The sequence below is a fragment of the Streptopelia decaocto genome (genome assembly GCF_964273445.1).
Source record: "Streptopelia decaocto genome assembly, chromosome: 1".
In the NCBI taxonomy this organism is placed as follows: Eukaryota; Metazoa; Chordata; class Aves; order Columbiformes; family Columbidae; genus Streptopelia; species Streptopelia decaocto.
In genome coordinates, this window is record NC_138663.1 from 81,869,802 (window position 1) to 81,886,969 (window position 17,168).

The 17,168-nt window shown below is 42.1% G+C and overlaps 1 protein-coding gene across 3 annotated transcripts in view; it reads right to left on the bottom strand.

Moving 5' to 3' along the window:
- CALD1 (caldesmon 1) overlaps positions 1-17,168 on the bottom strand; it is a 209,818-nt gene that overhangs the window by 119,788 nt on the left and 72,862 nt on the right. For 2 of the 3 annotated variants that reach the window (XM_082043413.1, XM_082043414.1), the window contains one exon: positions 10,447-10,540. The exons of the other annotated variant lie outside the window; for it this stretch is intronic. The gene's annotated coding sequence lies outside the window, so the exon portion shown is untranslated. The remainder of the gene's footprint in view (positions 1-10,446; positions 10,541-17,168) is intronic. 3 annotated transcript variants of the gene reach the window in all.

Below are 17,168 nucleotides of genomic sequence, written 5' to 3' on the forward strand. Positions count from 1 at the left end.
TCTCATATAATGGCTTAAATAGATGCTTCTCTGCTCCATGTAGAAAGACATGCAGGACTCATCTGGTAATTTCTGCCATGGCCAAAATATCATCAAGTCATTCTAACTTGCACCTGTCTGAAACAGAAGGTATGTTCTGCAGAGAAGTTTCCCACTTTCACCTTAGCAATGGCATCCTTCCTTTGTGGAATACCCCTTAAAATCTGGAAGGAGCAATGCCATTCACACTGCTCATAGTCCTAAAGTTACTGCATGGCCCCTTAAAACAACAAATCCAGTTGTGAAAAGTACCTCTTTTGAGGTGAGACAATAGTAACGTAACTCCATTCTTAGTATTGCCCCTTTCCTGATTGGTTCAATTGGAGTATGCCTGTTATCTGTAGTAATAAATTTTGAAATATTACTGGCTTTTAGTCAAGTGTCAGAAATAAGAATAATTTGGTTGATTAATAAATCACATTGTTTCAGTATAGTTATGTATTACGGCCAACTTTATGTTTCCTGAGTTGGTCAGTAGAAATGTTAAGGTCATACAGATACACGGTGGGGATGCAGATATACAGTAATGTTAAGTCACCCAAATCACAGAATCATAGAATAGTTTGGGTTGGAAGGAACCTTCAAAGTTCATCTAGCCCAATCCCTCTGCAATAAGCAGGGACATCTTCAACTAGATTAGGTTGCTCAGAGCCCCTTCCAGCCTGGCCTTGAACGTCTCCAGGGATGGGGCATCTACCACCTTGGTGTTGTTTTACCATTTGCTCAGAGCCATTTCAGTTTATGATTAGGCTTTATAAGTTCTAGTAACAAGGGTACACCTTCAGCTGCTTCCACACAAAGTTCCTCAGCTGCATCAACTCTGCCTTTCCATCCCCTAGACTTCTGGCACCCTCCTCGCTCAGGCACTGGGTGCAGTAGGGAAGCTCTACATAGCCACCTGGCACCAGAAATGCATCAAGACCCAAGATGTGACTGCAGAGAGCTGGCTCTGGTGTTCCTGCATCTGTGGCAGGACTCATCTGCTGCCAGAATAAACTATACTCGGTTAACACTGATTGTTAGTTTGTTAAAGACTATGTAAACCTAGTTTGTATGGAATAAAAACACATGAAAATTCCGGTAAGAAAAAAAAAATAACTGGAGGGAATCAATTAATAAAGATAATCCATGAAATTAAATTTTACTTTGAGATTTGCAATTTCATTTTTGCAGAATTTTCTCAGGTTTTGCTGTTCAGTATTTTTTTTTACTTGTAAGGAAGAAAGTGCTTAGATTATCCTCAATTTTAACACAAGGCAAAAACATGACAGTTTCAGTGATGAAACTAGTGAAAAGAGAATACTAAAGATAACCCTGTCTTCGAAAAACATCAGTAAAAAGCCCCCCAATCTCCAAGAACATGTAGCAGACTGCACACATCACATAACTAAGGACTACGATTTTTTGCCTGAGGCTCCCACATTTAACAAAGGGAAACATAACTTTCAACAAGAGATGCTATTCTAGTTATGTGCCCTTTTAACCTGTCAGAGAAACAGCTGGTATCATGAAGTCACAGCTAATTTGTATCATGTCTGCACTAACAGTCAGACTCAGTTTGTATGAAACTTTCAAAGTTGGACTTACTATCAGTTGATGGATGACAGCTTTTCTTGCCTCCCCTTTCTCAAAGCATATTTAAACATTGCCCTCCACATTAAAAAAAGAAAACAATATTCAAAATACAAATGGAATCTTGAATATCTTTCACATAACCAGAACATATGAATATGCGTAAAAAGAGTAAATTTTAAAAAGAAAATCCTAAAGAAAGGTGAGAACAAGCAGTTCTGAATTTCTGTGACAGAAATACTTCTTGACGATGAACATGTTGGTACCAAGTAAAAGAAAATAATTTTCTCACAAAAAGGAAAAAAAAAAAGTCCCACACTTATTTTCCTCAGGTAATCTCTTGCAGTTTGGAGTGTCTGCTCTCCAACAAAAATTTGTCTCCCTGCAGAGACTTTAAATTCTTTTTCAAGGTCAGCACTCACCAGTTTAGGGAAGGAAAAAGGGAACTGTTTCTCATTTATGCTATTAAATGTTATCTACTCTCATTTTAAGATCCCTGAATGCCTGAACTGTGTAAAGGGACTTCAGTGAAAACGAGAGTCATGTCAAAGACTTAACAGCTCCAAACCCGCAGCGCTCATGCGAGAAAGAGCTGCAAAGATCAGATTCTTCTTGGAAAACAGGCATGTGGGAACTTCCAGAGATTGGGAGTTCAAGCTCAGTTCAGATAAACATCTAACCGGGCTGGTGCACTTCTGAGGCCAACCTCCACAGCACCTGAGTCTACCACATTAGCTGAAGACAAGATATTCTTTTGAGATTTCAGCTGCTTCCCACTTCCAGATGATCCAGAAGTATATGATCAAGGCTCTTTCATCCCATGGTCAGAAAGTATCACTGAAATGTAGGCGAGGAAAATCACACAACATGCTGGGAAGTAGGGATTTTTTTTTTTTTTTTAACGTTGCACAGAATAATGATTATCAGGGTTCTGAACAATTGGCCCCATTTATCATAAAGAGATCAGTCTGCTCCCTAAACTTACATACTCCAAGTGAAAAATGTCCCTGGGAAGTTCAAAGCAACAGTACCAGTAATGCCATTTTAAAGTGACAGGAGAGCTTATTGTGACGAAGCTGAGAATCATAGAATAATTTCAGTTGGAAGAGACCCTCAAGATCATCATGTCCAACCATAACCTAACTCCAGCACTAAATCCTGTCCCCAAGAACCTCGTCTATAGGCCTTTTAAACACCTCCAGGGATGGTGACTCCACCACTGCCCTGGGCAGCCTGTTCCAATGCCTGACAACCCCTTTCCATGAAGAAATTTTTCCTAATATCTAACCTAAACCTCCCCCAGTGTAATTTGAGGCCATTTCCTCTTGTCCTGTCACCTTGCTGCTTGGGAGAAGAGACCAACACCCTCCATGCTACAACCTCCTTTCAGGTAGTTACAGACAGCAATAAGGTCTTCCCTCAGCCTCCTTTTCTCCAGGCTAAACAGCCCCAGTTCCCTCAGCTGCTCCTCATCAGACTTGTGCTCCAGACCCCTCACCAGCTTCGTCACCTCTGCACTCTCTCCAGCACCACAAAGTCTTTCTTATGATGAGGGGCCCAAAAGTACCTATAGGATTCAAGGTGTGGCCTCACCAAGTACGGGGCACAATCGCTTCTCTAGTCCTGCTGGCCACACTATTCCTGATGCAAGCCAGGATATTGTTGCCCTTTTTGGTCAACTGGGCACACTGCTGGCTCATGTTCAGCCAGCTGTCAATCAACACCCACAGATCCCTTTCTTCCAGCCACTCTTCCCCAAGCCTGTAGCGCTGCCTGGGCTTGTTGTGACCCAAGTGCAGGACCCATCACTTGGCCTTGTTAAACCTCATACGACTGGCCTCAACCCAATCATCCAGCTGGTCCAGATCTGTATGGCTTTTCTACCCTGCAGCAGATAACACTCCCAGCCAATTTGGTGTCGTCTGCAAATTTACCAAGGGTGCACTCAATCCCCTCATCCAGATCATTGATAAAGAGATTAAACAGAACTGGCACCAATACTGAGCCCTTGGGAACACCACTCGTGACCAGCTGCCAACTGGGTTCGACTTTGTTCACCACAACTCTCTGGGCCTGGCCCTCCAGCAAGTTCTTTATCCATCGAAGAGTACACCCATCCAGGGCCTGAGCTGCCACCCTCTCCAGGACAATGCTGTGGGATACAGTGTCAAAGGCTTTATTGAAGTCTAAGTACACAACATCCACGGCATTTCCCTTATCTACTAGGTGAGTCACCTTGTAGAAGGAGATCAGGTGGGTCAAACAGGACCTGCCTTTCACAAACTCATGTTTACTGGGCCTGATTGTATGGTTTTCTTGTATGTGCCATGTGATATCACTCAGGATAATCTGCTCCATGACCATCTCTGGCACCGAGGTCAGACTGACAGGTCTGTAGTTCCCTGGATTCTCCTTCTGTCCCTTCTTGCAGACAGGCATCACATTAGCTAACTTCCAGTCAACTGGGACCTCCCCAGTTAGTCGAGATTGCTGATAAATAATGGAAAGTGGTTTTGTGATCACCTCCATCAGCTCCCTCTGCACCTTTGGATGTATCCCATCTGGCCCATAGACCTGTGGGTGTTCAAGTGGTGTAGCAGGTCACTAACCATTCCCCCTTGGATTATTTGGGCTTCATTCTGCTTCCCATCCATGTTTTCTGGCTAAGGGGCCGAGTTCCTGTAGCCCAGCCGTTCTGACTATTAAAGACTGAGGCAAAGGCAGCATTTAGTACCTCAGACTTCCTCTCATCTTCTGTCACTATGTTTCCTTCTGCATCCATCAGGGGATGGAGATTCTCCTTAGCCCTTCTTTTGTTTCTGATATATTTACAGAAACATTTCTTGTTGCCTTTTACAGTGGTAGACAGGCTCAGCTCTAGTTGGGCTTTGGCCCTTCTAATTTTTTCCCTGCATAACCTCACAGAATGTTTTTATTCCTCTTGAGTAGCCTGCCCCTCCTTCCAAAGCTTATGCATTCTCTTTTTATTCCCAAGTTCCAACCTCAGCTCTCTATTCAGCCACACTGGCCTTCTTCCCCACCAGCTCATGTTCTGGCACACGGGGACAGCCTGTTCCTGCACCTCTAAGATTACCTTCTTGAAGAGAGACCAGCCTTCCTGGACTCCTTTGTCCTTCAGGACTGCCTCCCAAGGGACTCTGCCAAACGGCCTTCTAAACAGGTCAAAGTCTGCCCTTCGGAAGTCCAAAGTAGCAGTTCTGCTGACAACCCTTCTGACTTTCCCAAGGATAGAAAATGGAATCATTTCATGATTACCATGCCCCAGGCAACCTCCAACTGACACATTGCTCATGAGTTCTTCTCTATTTACAAACAACAGATCCAGTGGGGCTCCTTCCCCAGCAGGCTCACTAACCAGCTGTGTCAGGAAGTTGTCTTCCATGCACTCCAGGAATCCCCTAGACTGCTTCCTCTCTGCTGTGTTGTATTTCCAGCAGACATCTGGTAGGTTGAAGTCCCCCATAAGAACAAGGGCTGGTGATTGGGAGACTTCTCCCAGCTGCCTGCAAAATATTTCATTTGCCTCTTCATCCTAGTTGGGCGGTCTGTAACAGAGCCCCACCAGGATGTCTGCCTTGTTGCCCTTCCCCTTTATCCTCACCCATAAACACTCAACCCTATCATCACCCTCATCAAGTTTCAGACAATCAAAACACTCCCTAACATACATGGCTACCCCACCTCCTCTCCTTCCTTGCCTATCGCTTCTGAAGAATTTATAGCCACTCAATGCCGAACTCCAGTTATGAGAGTCATCCCACCATGTTTTTGTGATGGTAATTATATTGTAGTTTTTCTGCCTCACAATGGCTTCCAGCTCCTCCTGTTTGTTGGCCCTGCTGTGTGGATTCGTATAGATGTACTTCAGCTGGGCCATTGATTCCACCACCTTTTTTGTGGTGAGAAGCCTTAATTCCTTTGTGGCCATCCTCAAGTGCTTCCACAGTTTCTAACATATCAATAACCTGTATGTTTCTCCTGCTGCACAGCTCTCCATCCCCTACTTCCACTGGGACAGCAGACCAAAGGGCCTCACCAGCACTACCCTCAAACACTGACATGGCACCTCTGGGTGTGCCTCTGGCACACCTGGTTTCCTCCCCTTCCCCCTTCAAATCTAGTTTAAACCCCTCTCAATGAGTCCTGCTAACTCCTGCCCCAGGATCCTTTTCCCCTTTTGAGACAGGTATTTGTCATATTTGTCGCTAGCAGGCCAGGTGCCATGCAAGCCCACCCATGATCAAAAAATCCAAAATTCTGCTGGTGACACCAGTCCTGCAGCCAGGTATAGATCTGGTGTGTCATTTTGCATCTTTCCTCATTGTACCCTGCAACTGTGGGGACAGAGAACACTACTTGTGCTCCTGATCCCTTGCCCATGTGTCCCAAGGCCCTGAAGTCTTTCTTGTCTTTAGTTTTCCCTTTTTAGTTTCATCACTGCCTACCTGAAAAATTATTAGTTGGGGGCCTAACCAGGGCAGGAAGTTTTCTTTTTACATCATTAACTCTGGCCCCAGGGAGGCAGCAGACTTCCCTAAGAAGTGGGTCTGGCGTGCATATAGGGCCTATTCCCTTTAGAAGGGAGTCTCCTACGACCACAACCTGACTTTATTTCTTTGTGGGAGCTGTTTTGATGGGGGGTGCAGGGTGACTTAGCCTCTGTGGCATCTCCAACTTAGTGGAAACACCCCCCTCAATGTTGTTGTTTGGTTTTGCTTGCAAGCCCTCACACCTGTTTTGCAAGGGAACCTGGGAGGGTGGGGTGGTCACAGCAGGGACCCTCTTCCTTCTACACCGGGTGGGAACATTCTGCTATTTCCCCCCATTCCTCAAGTGGCTGCACTGAAAACCAGTTGTCAATGAAGACTGAAGAATCCCAGTTCCCAGCCTGTCTTTCCCTCAGCACATGCATTTCCTGCCTCAGAAGGTTAATATTGCACAGAAGACAGTAAGATACAGCTTCTGCTGTGCCTAAGCTGTGCTTGGTACTGCTCTCCAATGGACTCCTTGCCAGCGAACAGAGCCAAAGCACAGCATGCTTCTGCCACATCCTCTCCAGCGAGCTATATCTGCTCCCTACCTACTGGGAGGATGCAGATAATCAACTCCACTCCCTTCACTCTCAGCACAGCAGTGACTCTGCCCCTACATATGATCCTTGTGCTTGTTCAGATTTTTTTTTTTTTTAATCTTCTTAAACCTCTGTCTGGCAAGGCATGGTTTATTAGAAGCAGATTTGTCTTCAACTGCTCAGTGTGTCAGTTTTACAATTCCTAGGTGGTGTAATTCCTGGAAAATAAAAAAATCTTCTTCGTCCAAAATTTGGGGTGAGTCACAGCATGTTTACTCATTTTGGTTCACCCTTAAATGAAGTGTAACTTTCTATATCTAAATGATGCTCTGGTTTTCTTTGGTTCAGCTGCCTGTTAGCTCCAAATTTCTTTACAAGCAATAAGATTTGTCTAGTAAATGATACCCAGAAATTGGGCTCAGCAGCCAAAGGCAGCCATGACATTTTCATGCAACTGTTAATTGCATCCAGAAGAACAACACTACTGCTTCCCAAGCTTGATCCGCTTGTATTAAACTAAACCAAACAGTCATATTTAACACCTCTTCAGCAATGCAATGCAATGCAGCACAAAACCCACCAGGTTCTAATCTCTCACAAAAGAGTTTTTACCAAAAAATGCTCCAGCTGCACACAGAAGTCACCTGAAGTCCCAGAAGTTACAGGGAAACTCAGTCAACATTGAGTGCTATAAATCCTCCTCCAAGCAGCAGAGAGGACCAATGTGAGAAGGAAGACCCTACTTTCATCTCAGTTTAACTCATCACAATAAAGCCATAGAAAAAATGTCTTCAGAGACTCTACAGAAAAGCTTTCAGCCTTGAATACTGAAGAGAAAAGCTGACCAAAACCTTTCTTACATGTTTCCTAATCACAAACATCTTGCCTTTTAACAAAAATGTATATTTCCAAGGAAGATAAGAAACAATCATCACTAACCAGTGACTTGGAAACTTAACTTTATAGGGTATCGCTTATTTGTGAAAGTGATTTATGTAAGTATGCCTCAGATCGTCTTCCAAAGTCAGATTTGGCTGCATTAACTAATGGAAGAGTTACAGGACTGTCATGACAAAACTAAACTACACTACTGCTTTTTATACTTAAAGAGCCTTTTTTTCCAGTACTTTATGGAAATAATGTGGGTTTTTATTTCCTTTCCAAATGAGTGTATTGGTCCACACCATTTCCTTTAATGATTTTCTGAAGACAACTAATAGCCTCTTTCATGGTATTTTCATTCATGTCCCCTAAAGACCATCCTTTTATTCAGCCAGCTTCATAATATGAAAGAGGAAGTGTGTAAAGTATTATCATATTTTGCCTTTCCTTCTTCATGACAGAGTTCTTCAACACTACTTTGGCCAGTGCTGTGCAAGCACCATGGGGACTTCAGCATGAGACAGATGACAGTTGCCCTGCAACCTACACTTGGAATAGATGAACGAATCTCTGAAGAACAGATTTTCACGTGCATTTTACGCATCAAAATAAGGCACCAGCACAGAAATACACTGAAGCGCAGTCTCAGTTTTGAGGGACTGAAGTGCTTTCTTTTAACACCTGAGTCTGCATGCTCAGACATATCTATAAATACAACTCCAGTCGCTGAACTGCCAGAAAAACTCTGGAGGGCATTCACTGCTCTCTTTGAATGTCCTATCTTAACCACAGGGGGAGAGCACTTGTATTTCGGATCCCATTTGCTTTTGGACAGTATGGCCTTCCTTCTCCTTGCGTCAAATTTTTAAGGAATTTAGGTACCTCATAAATGCACCACCCAAGGAAGCAAGTAGGAACTTAAATTCAGTTATATCGCTGGAGTGTTTAATGGGAAATTCTATTGCAATATCAATATTTCCTACAAACTGGAAATCCCAGATTGTATCTGGCTTCAGTCTCAAATACTCCCCCCACAAAGACTCAAAAGTAATGCAGAACTCTGAAACAGCAACCAAAGCAGAGAACAGCCTGCAACAATTATCAACCCATTCAGCACTTCAAACCTTCTCAGCAGTGTAGTCAAAGTTAAATTTGCTTCCCCAAGGACAATGACAAAAACAGCTAAACTGGGCCCAGATACAGCATTTCTAATGGGGGGGGAAGGCTGCTGGAGAAGAAAAGGAATGCAACCAGTGTTCAGCCTGCTGCCATGTCTTTCTTCTCCTCCACACTGCTCTTGCCAAGAAGAGCAGTGCCAAATGGAGCAGAGGTACAGAGGAGGTCCAGGCACACAGAGAACATGATCACTCAATTAGTGAGAATAAGCACCTCACTGTACCCTCTATTAACTGAAGATAAGAGTGTCTAAAGGAGTTGCCTTGACACTGATGCAGTATTTCTGATCCCATCAGTTTGCTGTAATAGATATTGCTTAAACTCAGAGCCAGTTTGTGTCCAGTCTGGAATTTCTGTATATTGAGGGGCTGAATTTTACACACATTATAAATATTTTCCTAAGTGGTTTGTGAGTCCTCACTTGTTCTAGTAGTGACATGTTTGTAAAATGTTTGTAAAAATATCTGAGTCTTACACATCATAAATAGTCAGTAAACATGGTTATTGCAATTCTCACAGACTCCTCAGCACCTGCTTGCTCTAACAAGAATGCAACAGACACCAACACATGATCTTAAGACAAATAAGTACGTATTAAGATCCCATTGCAAGCAAAAAATTTGCTCAAATACAGCAGAGAAATAAATAGAGCTATTAAAAGAATGGCCACACAACCACAAAATGATTACTGTAAAATTTAAATATTTTTATTTGATGATAGAATTCAAGACAAAAATCCTTTAAATCTACTATCAGTTTGTCCTGGTTTTGTTAAAAACAAGTTTCTCTTTCAGTGAATTTTGCCTGTCAGCTAAAGCCTTCATATTAACTGCATTTTCCTGGAGAACCAGACACCTGTTTTGGTAAACCTAGCAATGGAATGCAAACTTATTGATAAGCATGGATGGACATCTCGCAAAAGGGGCAACGAGAAACCAGTGACCAAGAAACTGACCAACTGTGTATAACATTCCATTCACGTGAATACTTCATATAAAAGTGGGAGATCACGAGGATCTCGTCCCTTTTCCTTTTTTGCCTTTGCTTTTTTCCTTCTGCTTATGGCCGACATTAGGAGAGGACCTTGCTAGTCATCCCTGCGAACTGAGGCCTAGTGAGAGACTGAATCCAGCTCCGGTTGGCTGCAGAGTCTAATCCAGGACTTTGTTTGCCGGCTCTGCAGTTGCTGAGACTTTCAAGATTGGTTTTGTATATTTTGTATTATTTTCTCTATTCTTATTAGTAGCATTAGTAAAACATCTTTAATTTTTTCCAACTCTCTTCTCTCTGTCCTTCTTTCCCTCCCGATCACCTGTCCTGAGTGGGAAGGGGGGAGAGGGAGGGGCAAAAAGGGGGAAGTCGGGGGGGAGAGGGAGTTAACAATACATCTGCCAGGGTTTTATTGTCACCCCGCAATCTAAACCCTCGACACAGTTCTGCAGAAAGTAATTTCTGGAGACAGTGGCCCCAAAGGAATAGGACTCAAGGGTTTGACTACAGAGCTGTCCACTGATTTTCAGAAGGATCTGGATCAGCTCCCAAAGCAGAAAGTAAGCTCACAAGGAGAAAAAAAAAATAAAAAAATCCAATATAAAAGCATCAATACAAAAAAAAACCAATACAGATAAAAACTTCTGAATACCATAGGCAAGGAAATCTGAGGTAATTACTTTGATCATACTCACAGGAAGGAAATCAGAGGAAGTATTCTGAGCTTTTCAGTAACAAACCAGCTGCTGATTAATTTAAAATGATGACTCCAGAAATTAGAGGTGATCACTGTACAGAAATAGAAAACAAAGAACATCGTTTAGTACTGGCATAATTATTGTGCACTTTTCATTTTTATTTGGTAAAGTCCTCTTTAACAACACCCCTACAAAGTTGTTGTGGTTTTTTTTTTTTTCATTTCTATGGGCAGATTGAATTCAGTAAAAGGTAGAGGGAAAAAAAAACAAACCACAAACAGCAACTTATCTCTGTAGACACACAGTGATCAACTCTGAATGAGCCAATTAAACTCAGCAAAGACATCCTGGAGTCTGAGGAAAAGCTCTCTGAAAATATTAGCTGACTAGCCAGCAGATGTGAAAAGGCAAATTAAGAATCTTTAGGGAAAATTCTAGGCTCTACCTAGATCGCACATATGAATACATAGCATATCTATGGTTTGAGTTTTGCACAAAGTTCTGGTTACCCTTTCTCAAGAAGATCTGCAGGAAGGGAAACCAATAATAAGAGATATGGCACAGTTCCCATGTAGGAGCCTATCTAGAGTATGACTCTTCCATTTGAAAAAGAGGTGACTAAAGCAGGATGTGAGAAAGGTCTTAAATGATTTTTAAACAGTAAATGTTGTTTATTGTTGTACAAGAACTATGATTCAAGAAGGAATCAAAAAAAGTCATGGAGGACAGTTTCATCAGCTATGAGATATGATAGTCTGGATGTGACCTCTGGTTTAGAAAGTCCCAGAGCAAAGACTGCCAGACTCTGAGAGAGCACATAAAAGCAAGAGCCATTCCACACTCACCTGCTTTCTCTTGCTTTACTGTGACTGCCTCAGTCAGAGATAGGTTACTAACCTAGATGGACCTTGCTCTGACCCAGCATGACAACAATTCTATAAATGCCAGTTCAGAGAGCAGAACAATGATCTGCAACCCTTATACAAAGACAGTACAACAACTCATGATCTCGTAGGAACTCATAATGGATACCAGGTAATACAGTAAGAACAAGCTTAATTGAAATGGGATACTCTTTCCCTGAACACTCAGTCTGCATTCAGCTACCACTTGATAGTATACAGTCCAACCAGAGTAAAAATAAAAATGGTAACTTTCTTCAGAGAGGTTTACATGGTCTCTTTAGAGGCAAAGACATTCATACAGAACATCCTGGTGCCAACAGAAGAAATGGATTATTTAAGAATCACTGAAGCTTATTTTCTGCAATTTAAGATCATAATGTGGGTCCATTACTTGTATTAATTTCTGGGTTTTTTCTCTGGAAACTCACAGACTTTCGAGGACTCTTGATGTAAATGACTATTCAGCAATTTCAAAAACAGTTTTACAATCTAGTATCGAGGTTTTATAGACACCTGCCAGTGATTTATGTTACTGAAAACTTTAGGGTGGCCAAAGCCCAGATTTTTATTCATTCCATTAGAAGTTTCAGCATTAGATTCAAAAGACATCTCAGTACCTTATTGATGCATAGCATTACTATGCATATGCAAATCACAGAGCAGGAAAAAAGCAATTTAAGAGGACAACTCTAATCATCTAAGTCTGAAACAAGCAATGAACAGCTTCAAGTCATCTTACTCTCACTGGTTACTCCTGCTTACAGTGAGAGCAGACTGGGCTCTATCACTCCACAGAGCTCCAACTCATGAACAGCATGCAAGTCCTTCCAGGTCACTGAATTCATTCAAACTTTTTCCACTAGCTTGAAAACTGACTTTGCCCACTACTGTTTAGTGTACACCACTTGACTTTCAGTAGGCATAACTTCATGACATTCAGATCGTGCATGAGGAGGATCCTGAGACTAGAAGTCTTTTTCTGCTTCAGACCTTTTGCTCTCTTTCAAACTCTTCAAGATTTTTTTTAAGTGGAGACAACCTCCAAATGATTTGCCTTTTCTTTCTTACAGTTACGAAGCCCTCTTCTGCTATCCTCCTTGTATTTGCTCTATCCTAAAGCAACATTTTTCTGAACTGAACTCAGCATAATTTGTATAATATCAGTACAATTTGTATAATATCAACAAAATGAAAAAATGACTCACTATTTGCCAGCCAAAAGAACATCTATCACACCACAGTTCCTGTGGTGAATAAGAAGGGCTAAGAATAATTTAACAAACAGGAAATTTACATGCAACTTAAGCATGAAGGAAGTTCAGGTCCAGGTTGAAAACCAGACTCCATAGATCTAAACCCTCCAATCCAAGAAACATCACTAGGGTTTGGACACACTTTGGACTGTAATCTTCAGTGGTAAACTTGGCACAACTTTTACCGATTCTTCAGTCCTTCAGATTCCCCTGACCATAAATATTGGGTTCATGTTCTGCTCTCATTCACGCAATGGCATTAACAGCATTTCAGACCTAGGCACAGACCCAGCACTGCACATTCAAGCACAGAGTGGAACCCAATTTCCAGCTAACATCAGTACTAGATTCTCAGCTAGCACAGGTCAATTTTAACAACAGGAATACTTTTATCAGAAGCTCTTGAAAGTGCGTTTATCAAAGTACTTTTTGGCTTAAGAAATGAGGAAGTTGTTACTACCTTGATTATGGAAACAAGGGAAACCAAATCACATCCACGGTCATTCAGAAGTTGACCTGTGACATTTAAATGTGTTTTTTTGATTAAAATTATGTGCATGCACAGACAAAGAAAAGCATGGTTTTGTTCCTCTCTACTCTGTTAATGACTTTGGTTCCATTATATCAGGTAGCTTTGAATAGAAATAAAGTTATGAAGCACAGTTACCAAACTATGTGCTGCAGGTGCTCCATTTTATTCAATGCCTCAACAGCTGGGGTTGTGACAGGATTCAAATCCCATCTCTTCTTGCAGGGGTTTCAGCCTATGTCTTCCAAAGGACTCTATAGTGGTAAGATGTTCTTCCACATTCTTTCCTAGCAGCGCTGGTGCTAAGAGTATAAAGAGAACTAGACTAAAGGTCTGACTAGCTCTGTATACTGTCTCTGGCAGTGCCCAATAGCAGATGTTTAGAGTAGAAGGTAAGAAAGGGGAAAGCATATAATGATGCTTCCCACAAATACTTGACAACAACTTGTGACTGCCAGAATGCCTGAGTCAAAGGTGGAATCTGTGTATTTACTGATCTCCATGGCACCTTTTTTCAATTATTATTTCCATTAGCTGCCAACATTCAGCAAAATCCCATAACAGAGTCCCCCAACTTAATTATATCCTATGTGAAGATATAATTCACTTTGGACAAATAATTAAACCTTCATACTGACACAAGGACCCAGCTATGTCTCTTCCCAGCTTAAGGCTCACTCAGCTAATGCACAGTTAGGTGTGGTATGCACATAGGAAGTATTCCTTGTTGCATCATATATAATGGAGCAATCCCACATTATCCAACAGTAAGGTAGTTAAGAAGCTGTTTTGGAAATAGCACACCTGGGTTTCAGTCCCAATTACATATTTAATAATTCAGGAAAGTGAAATAACATCAGTAGTAGAGAGTGTAAACACCACAAAGAATAGTTTGAGAGTGTACTTTACAGTTCTTTTGCACAAAAGAGGTAACCGAGTCTACCTACAGGGTTCGGAGTTAGTAATGTAATAGATAAAATAATTCCTCCTCCAGTCTTTAAAAACAGCAAATCATTTCACAGTATCACAGAACAGTTCAGGTTGAAAGGCAAATCTGGATAACATCTAGTCCAATTCCCCGCTCAAAGCAGGCTGCCCAGGATCATGTCCAGTTGGGGTTTGGCTGTCTCCAAGGATGGACACTCCACAGCCTCCTTGGGAAATCTGTTTCAGTGCTGATCACTTACAGATATATATATGTATTTTTTTTTCCCTACATTTAAATGGAGTTTTCTGTATTTCAGTTTGTGTCCCTTTCCTCATGTCCTTCCACTGGATATCATTAAGAAGAGTTGGGTTCCACCTTTTTTGTCATCATCTCTCCTCTTTATCACAGTCACAGTGTGCCTATACACAAAGTGGCTGTTAAATTTAAAATCTAATTCCAATTACAGCTAGGACTTTTTACCCATAGATTTCAATATTGGCTCTCGTGCAAATTATTTTTTCCCCTTGAGTCATGAAAATGAGAATGGGAAACCACCTTTTTAAAAAATGCTCCAGGTGAAGTATTTCTTTGTTTACCTATTTCTTCCATATCTCCTTTTCTCCTTTTGATTTTTATGTTGCCAGGGCTGCCATATAGTTTATTTATTTTTTAAAACATTCCAGAGGCAGTACTTAAATAAAATTTCAACTTTTCCTCAGATGTGCTATATACACAAAGAAGGCTTTTCATTAGTGTTTGGCAAATAAGTGCTGTCAACAGAAGAGGGGAACAGGAAGCCTCGAACTCATCCTTTGCTATCTAAACAGGTACCCAAGGAATTTGTTTTTGAGGACGACCTAAAGAGGTGAGGTCTATTGTCTCCTGTGAATTGCTTGCGTAACCACTTACAAGCAGCTTATCAGTACGAAACATCAGCATTCGAAGTAAAGTAACACACTTCTCACACAGCGATACACTTAAGTTAGAATTTAATTTTAAAACCATAGACAAAACCCTTTAACTTCAGGCTAAGCACACATTTATGTGCTCTGCTGAACATAGGCAGTTTGATGTAGCTGAGGTCTTCTTTCCAGAGGGCTGCAGTCATCTCATAGTTATCAATGTTTCTGCCAGTATTAGGACTGTCACTGCAGTAGTATCACCAAGCCCAGCTTTCTGTGGCTATACAAACAGTAGGACAAAAAGGTAGTTCTTACTCCCAAAGAGTTTATTACCCTTGTACAAGAGAGTTGAAGCTACACATTAGAAATTTCTAATCTAATAGCTGCTCTCAATAACCTTAGTATAACATTATATGTGTTGATATATTATTAAATAAAGGGTTGAGAGTTCAAGTGCCATCTTAATCTCAGCTGAAAAATCACCATTAAGGCACATCCCACAGGTCTTCAAGGAAATACTCTCATCTTTTAAATGTGTAGCTACATGCCATCATTATTTTTTCAAAGGTTATGAAGAACTCATACTATTATAGCTTCATCTTTCTGTGGCCTCATCTGAAAGGGATTTCAATGATGCAGATAAGTATCAGTGAGCACAGATCCATAGGGAGAATGTGAGCTGTAGGAAAAAGTTTCCCACTTCATCATATTTTCTGGTTGAACCACACAGACTGCAATACACACAGGGCTGATTGTCCAGAGGTATTCAGGGTCTGGAATTAAAGACTCAGGGAGAGGAAAACCATGCCATCAGCAGTGCCTCATCCAGTCCAGCTGCATGATATATTGGAGATCTGAGGAGCAGGGAGGAAAGGATCAATGGGGCAGAGTCTAGTTGGAGGCCTGTATCTAGTGGAGTCCCTCAAGGGTCAGTACTGGCAACAGTATTATTCAATATGTTCATCAATGACTTGGATGAGGGAATACAGTGACTGTCAGCAAGTTTGCCAATGACACCAAACTGGGAGGGGTGGCTGACATGCCAGAAGGCTGTGCTGCCCTCCAGCAAGACCTGGACAGGCTGGAGAGTTGGATGGGGAAAAACTTAATGAAATATAACAAGGGCAAGTGTAGAGTCTTACGTCTGGGTAGGAACAACCCCAGGTTCCAGTATAAGTTGGGGAACAACCTGTTAGAGAGCAGTGTAGGGGAAAGGGACCTCGGGGTCCCGGTGGACCGCAGGATGACCATGAGTCAGCACTGTGCCCTTGTGGCCAAGAAGGCCAACGGCATTCTGAGGTAGATTAGAAGGGGGTGGTTAGTAGGTCGAGAGAGGTTCTCCTTCTCCTCTACTCTGCCCTGGTGAGACCACACCTGGAATATTGTATCCAGTTCTGGGCCCCTCAGTTCAAGAAGGACGGGGAACTGCTGGACAGAGTCCGGCACAGAGCCATGAAGATGATTAAGGGAGTGGAACATCTCCCTTATGAGGAAAGGCTGAGGGAGCTGGGGCTCTTTAGCTTGCAGAAGAGGAGACTGAGGGGTGACCTCATTAATGTTTATCAATATATAAAGGGTGAGTGTCACAAGGATGGAGCCAGGCTCTTCTCAATGACAACCAATGGTAAGACAAGGGGTAATGGGTTCAAACCGGAACACAAGAGGTTCCACTTAAACTTCTTCTCAGTGAGGATGACAGAACACTGGAACAGGCTGCCCAGGGGGGTTGTGGAGTCTCCTTCTCTGGAGACATTCAAAACCTGCCTGGACACATTTCTGTGTAGCCTCATCTGGGTGTTCCTACTCCAACAGGGGGATTGAACTAGATGATCTTTTGAGGTCCCTTCCAGTCCCTAACATTCTGTGATTTTGTGAAATCCTTCTCCAACATCCACCTGTTCTTTGCAGTTTAACTTATTGGAGGCCCACTGAACCTCACTTTCAATCAACTCTGAGTGCCATGGGTGTGCCAGTAGACAGAATGGTTTTCCAGAGCAGGACTCAGGGGCATCCTGAGTAACACCATCCCCTAGACTAAGCTGCTCAATGGATGTTCTTACTTACAAATTTGAATCAGATCTTATAATCATGATTGGTCTTTAAAATAATGCAACAACCATGCACATTAGGGGAGAAAGTCTGTGAAGGAGAAAGATCTGTATTTTCCCTTCAGCTAAGCTGCTAATATCCTTTTAAACAGCA